The 6,561-nt window shown below is 46.4% G+C and overlaps 1 protein-coding gene across 3 annotated transcripts in view; it reads left to right on the top strand.

Moving 5' to 3' along the window:
• Nucleotides 1-1,286: 1,286 nt before the first annotated feature.
• Nucleotides 1,287-6,561, top strand: part of LOC146809338 (E3 SUMO-protein ligase ZBED1-like) — a 181,536-nt gene continuing 176,261 nt past the window's right edge. The window contains exon 1 of one of the 3 annotated variants that reach the window (XM_085616133.1): nucleotides 1,287-1,623. The gene's annotated coding sequence lies outside the window, so the exon portion shown is untranslated. The remainder of the gene's footprint in view (nucleotides 1,624-6,561) is intronic. The other 2 variants (XM_085616134.1, XM_085616135.1) reach the window with 2 other exon arrangements.

Raw genomic sequence — 6,561 nt, 5'->3', positions numbered from 1 at the left:
GGTAAAATTACTGATTCGGTAATTTTACCAATTCGGTAAATACCGAATCCTGAAATGAGATGTAGGTGACACTCAAATGAGTGATGTGTAGGGAAAATAATTCGGTATTTAGCACCAAATATATGTTGGTGCTAAATACCGAATTCATTGCAAAAAGCAATATTTTGCTGGACTAACAGTGCCATGTGGCAGACATAAGGGCATGTATGTGCGCCACATGTGCACATATGCAGGAATCAGGGGTGCAACAGGGTGTCAATGTGACACCCTGCCACCCTTGAATGTGCTCCCCCCATTACCGAATCGGTATTTACCGATTCGGTAATGAGGCATACCTTCCCATTGATTCAATCAATGGGAAGGTATGCCTCATTACCGAATCGGTAAATACCGATTCGGTAATTACCGAATTTCTCCGATTCGGTAATATTTACCGAATGATTACCTACATACGAGTTACCACTTCTTAAATACCGAATCGGTAAAGTTCGGTATTTAAGAAGTGGTAACTTGTATGCTACCTACATATGGCCCTATATCACAACACACTCTCTCAAAACTTCACTACATCACTCTCTCACTACCTCGCAAAATCACTCTCTTTCTAACTCACTAATTCACTCTATCTCACTACCTCACTCTCTCTCTCAAATACACTAAGTCACTTACACTCACTCTTTCACTACCTCACTCTATCTCACTACTTCACTACATCACTCTCTGTTTCTATCTTAATACCTCACAACATCCCTCACTACCTCACTCTCTCTTTCACTACCTCAATCTTTTGCTATCTCACAACATCACTCACTGTTTCTATCTCACTACGTCAGAAAATACCTCACTCACTAACTCACTCTTTCACTACCTCACTCTCTATCTACCTCACTCTCTCTCACTACCTCACTCTCTATTTCAATACCTCACTCTCTCTCTTTATCTCACTACCTCACTCTCTCTCTGCTAATGCAATAGGTATCACATAAGCAAACAAAAAAAATAATGCCAATAGAAATGACAATGCCATTTATTTAGGGATACAAAAACATCACAATGTTGATGAAAATAAAGGCACGTCTGAAATCACACTCTTAAATATGCCTCAGGCTACTGTAAATACTCATCCTATTGGCGCCTTCATTTGTCCTCGTGCCTCAAATACAATGGGCGGAACCGATTGCTGCTCGCATCTAAAAGCGCATCTGAGCGCTCACCGTGTTAATCGCGGAAGGTGTGGCCATTGGATAGTGCCCTTCTTATTGGCTGTCCTTACTGTCGCTCATGTTGGAGGCTAAAGGGGCAGGACCGATTGCTGTCCGAGCAGGTTGCACCCCGCTATCCCTAGTTTAACATCTCGCGGTGGGCGTGGTCTTTAAAAGAGAGTCCAGCCCCCTAGCCATTGGCCATAGCTACTGCCCGTCAACTTCTAATTACCAATCGATATGTCCAATCGGTGCCGGGGGAGGAGCATAGGCCTGTGGTATCAGATTCTGCTTTCAGTCGGGAGAAATCGAAGTCAGGGTGGCTTAAAGCGGTGGTTAAATGATAAAATAGGAAACAAAACCGCCGGGAAACAGAGGGCAGTGGCCCGCCCAAGCCACCAGTCGATACCGCGAACAGCAGGTGAGTGAGAGCCGATATCAGCCGGCAGCCCACCAGATTGGGTTTTAATCGATTGCACAGTGAGTATCGCCACCGATACCAAAGTTGAATGATGCACAATCGATTAATCGGTTTCATTGTTTAGCGGAGTGATGACAAGGGGGTGGGGCTGCAAAATGGCAATCGCGAGAAGGTCACACATTAGTTGTCAACTCATGAAAAAATAGGAGCGCAAAATGGCGCCCGATGGGAGGGGCCAAAAATGACAGCGCGTGCAGAGAGTTACATAGCAAAGATACGTCGCGGTGACGCAATCAAAAGCTTGATATCGCTTGCCAGTTACTGTGTCGGTGTTGAGCGATTGGTGTTTCTGTATTTTTGTTTTTGCAGGTCGTGTCGGTTTTCGTCTCGTTTCTTGCGCATGTCCAGTAACCTTGCGATTTTCTCTCCACGTTTCTTGGATGTGTGCTGTTTTGTGGTCGTAGTTCTGATTTTCAAGGCGCTCACTTTGTGAAAACCAGTGCACGCACATTCTGCTCAATTTGTTGTATTTAAAAATGTGTATTCTTAAGTTAGATGGCAGACTGTTTAAACTCGCGCCATCTTAAAATCGTTTTTATTTCAAATAGCTTTTATTTTTACATAGCGCTTGCTACCGCAGATTTTGAAGTTTCTTGCACCTATAAATAACCCTTACGGTTAACTGAAGGATAATCAATTTAGCAACTTTTGTTTGAAGAGGAAGGTTGAATTCGTTCGTCCAGGGATTGATGAATGTAACGTGCAGCTGAATTTAAACTACTTTGTATCTTATGAGTGATGCACGTTTTGTATGGTAAGAAAAAGCAGGTTAAACTGTAATATTGTGACCAGCAGTGGCAAAGGTGCCGTGGGAAACACCACAAGCAATGAAAAATTTATTCGTTCGCAGAATCAACAATCATTGGCGAAGTCAATAGGTCTTGCCTTGCTTGTTGGGTACTGGCTTTGTCAATTTGCAGGTTGAGCCCTGAGCAAGCGCTGCTCTGGGGTTGATCTGTGGTGGTTGAGAAAGGGAGAGAAGCCACGCCCATGCCCCAGCCCATCTTTTTCATTGGCTTCTGTTGTTGTCCTTTCTAAATGCTGCCTTACGATTGGTTTATAGGCTTGTTAGTCCCTCTTTATGACTGCCATGTCGTCATTTGTATCCTTCCATGGCTACTGGCCCCCTTACTTCAAGTGTTGCATGGTATGTGTTATTTAGATTGTGAGCACAATTTTCTTCCGTGCCTTCTCCCCCACCTCTCCCGCTGTCTGTGGCTTCTCGTCCCCGCCCTCCTGTTGTTCGTCCCTTCTCGCCACCCTGTCCCCCGCCCTCACTCCCATTTGCAATGCAATAGGTCTCGAGTCCGGTTGCATTGCAAATGCTTTTTTTTAATTTCCAGCAGTCTTGGGAGCTTATGAACACCTACTATCTTGTAATAAAATTTGTATAAAAATAACAAACTCCATTACAAGTTGGCTGCCTCAATGTATGAGCACGCATGCACAGTGGCTTTATTGTAACAATGTTTGTATTTAAATCTCCATTATGAGGTGGTCTTGTAACGGAGAGAAGGGGTAGAGGGCCACAGGGACACTAGAATATAAGCAGTTATGCACAAGAGCAGACATTGAATTAAGAATACACGAGAACAAGAGTGGCTGCACACACGGACATATGAACATCCATATAGTATTACGAGAGCCTATAAAGGTTCTGACACAAGCATACATACATTAACACACGAGTACACAGTGATTCACACGTATTCACAGATGCAACAGAAATTTACAAAGGGACACAGACACATTACACTTGGGTGTAACTGCACATGGACTTACACAAGATCAAACACTGACATGGTAAGTAAGTCAGAAAGCTTCCAAGTGCGGGCTTAGGTTGTTTTGTGAAAGCAGTCCAGAATGCTAATCTATCCAATGTGGCCACCTACTTCAAATCAATCAGGTCTATCGACCACCTGGCACCCTTAACAACTTCATCACTAACATGATGGATATAGTTGCCAGCCTAGTGCTCACCTCGGCAAATTTCACCCTGCTGGGTGATCTGAATTTACACCTAGACGATCCGCTTGACTCAATAGCCAACAGTTTTCGAACTAACCTTCAGTCCATTGACCTGTCCCAGAAAGGTTTTCAATCAACGCACATCAAGGGGCATCTTCTAGATCACATTTATAGTAATCTAGATAGCCTAACCGTTGAGGCTCCTGTACCACTACCTTGGACCGATCACTTTTTAGTACCCTTTACATGGTCCACATGCACTCCCCCCACTTTACGAATTCACAATAAGCATTGGGGAAGAAAATGGGCCTCTCTCCCACTTCCCAAGTGGAAACTAGCTCTCACAGAACATCTACCCCCGTAGGTGGCCAATCCCAATACAGCCACTGTCAATTTTGATAACTGGATTTCCAGTTCCCTCGACCTAGTCCTGCCAAAGGAACCCCTGCACTTAATAAACAGAGCTAAAGTTGCTCCCTGGTACTCCCCGGTTCTTAGGACTATGAAACAATCCTGTCGCAAATTAGAGAGAGCCTGGAGACAAGAATACTCACAATCAAAGGAAGCTGAGTACAGAGCCGCAATAAAGCTCTACAAAAACTAAATAAAATCTGCACAAGCCCATTTCTATGAAGCCAAAATCAACCTAGCTGCAAACTCCCCTAAAGAAATCTTTAAAATAGCCAAATCTTTAATCTCCCCCCCTCCTCCTGAGCGTCTGTCATCTGACGGCACGCAAACCCGTTGTAATAATTTAGCCACCTTCTTCTCTCAGAAGATCCAGGCCATTTAGTCTTCATTTTCTACTGGCAATGGTGACACGATGTGCACCACCACTACAGATTCTGACCTCTTGGTTCCCAGCTCACTGGACAAATTCCCCCTCCTAGATCCCGTCACTTTAGATAGAATGCTTCTTAATGTCACCTCGGGATCTCCTAATGACCCAGCACCTCCGCAGACTCTCAATAAGGTGATGGATGTCATCCGCCCAGTCATCTTGGATGTCCTTAATGCCTCCATTTCCTCTAAATCTGTCCCAGTACCCTGGAAGTGTGCGATGGTTAGGGCCCTTTTGAAAAAGCCCACCTTGGACCAGAACAACTTGGCCAACTTTCGCCCTATCTCATTACTGCCCTGGATGAGCAAACTGCTTGAAAGGCACATCAATAATATCTTAGTAGACTACTTAGAATCAAGTAATCTGCTATGTGCCTCTCAGACAGGTTTCCGCCCTCAGCATGGAACTGAAACTGCTCTCCTAGCGGTGACGGAAGAAACTAGATCGGTGCTGGATCGGGGAGGAAAAGCAGCCATCATATTACTCGACCTCAGTGCCGCGTTCGACACTGTTAACCATGCCACACTACTACATCGTTTGAAAGGCGTGGGCGTGTTGGGCGCGGCCCTGGAATGGCTGACCTCCTTCCTGGACGAGTGTTTCTTCCAGGTGTTTGAGGGTGAGTTAGTCTTCCCCTAAGCAACCACTTAGCTGTGGGGTTCCCCAGGGCTCGTCCCTGAGCCCCACCCTTTTTAATGTCTATATGCGACCTCTAGCGGAGATAGTCCAGTCTTTTGGTGTGCGTATTTTCACCTACGCGGACGACACCCAACTGGTGGTCTCTCTGGACCACACCGAGGAGTCGTCCAACACCCTGGGCCTCTGTCTAGAGGCCGTTGCTAAGTGGATGCAGTCCTCCTGTCTCAAACTTAATGGGGAGAAGATGGAGATTATGTTATTGGGCAACTCTTCCCCCGTCCACGCTGGCTTCCTTTTGGCCCACTTGCCTCGGTGCTCCTCCTCCTCCTAAACCTCAGATAAAGAGCCTTGGAATCTGGCTCGATAAAGCGCTGGACTTTTCGATCCAGGCTACTAAAACTGCCTCTACGTGCGTCGGTCTAATGAAAATGCTCCGTAAAGTCCTCCCTCTGCTTCCTTTCCAGGCGAGGAGAATCATGGTTCAGGCCCTGATACTCTCCCGCCTGGACTGTGGAAATGCTCTATACCTAGGTGCTCCGGCATCCGTGACCAATAGGCTTCAAATCACACAAAACTGTGCCGCTCGATTACTATTTAACATCCCCCGTTGGCAGTCAGCTAAGAAAGCTCTAAAAGAACTGCACTGGCTCCCAATGGCCGCCAGAGCTCAGTTTAAGGCTATGTGCATTGTGCACAAATCCTTCCATCGTACAGGCCCTGCCATTTTGTTCCCCTTAGTTATGCCTTGCGCTCCATCTAGAGCCCTTCGCTCTGGTTCACTGCACCTAGAAACTACAACAAAAATCAACAAAGCCCGATGGGGTGGCCGTTCCTTCTCCCATACCGCCGCGAGACTCTGGAATTCCCTCCCCTTAGCTCTCAGAGGAAATAATAACCGGTTGGCATTTAGGAAGGCTTTGAAAACCCACCTGTTCGCAAAAGCGTGTTAGTCTCACCCTGCGGCCCGCCACAGTGATCAATTAAAGCGCTGCGAGGCCTCCGGGTAGTTACGCGCTATATAAATATAATTTTTCATTTCATTTCATTTCATTTGTAAAGCCCGGCTTGTCACCCAAGAGGGTATCCAGACTCTTGCTGCAGGCATCAGTCGAAGAGACTGGTCTTGAGCCCTTTCCTGAAGTGGGTCTGCGAGGGTGCAGAGGTGGAGGGTGTTCCAGGCTTTGGCAGCAAGATGGGAGAAGGGGCTCTCTGGAGCAGCGTATGCAAGTTATCAGGGCGAGGTGTGCGGATGTTACTGGGAGGTTGGTGAAAATGCAGGCTGTGGTGCATGGAGACTGTTCCTTGGTTGTGGAGGGCTTTTTAGATGTGGGTCAGGAGCTTGAACTGGCATCTATTCTGGATCTGGAGTCAGTGAGGTCTTTTAGATGCTGGCTGATGAGGTTCCTCTTGGGCAGGATGAGTCTGGTGGC

The sequence above is a fragment of the Triturus cristatus genome, chromosome 7 (assembly GCF_964204655.1).
Source record: "Triturus cristatus chromosome 7, aTriCri1.1, whole genome shotgun sequence".
NCBI lineage: Eukaryota > Metazoa > Chordata > Amphibia > Caudata > Salamandridae > Triturus > Triturus cristatus.
The sequence above is the reverse complement of the archived record's forward strand: the minus strand, read 5'-3'. Positions and strand labels throughout refer to the sequence as shown.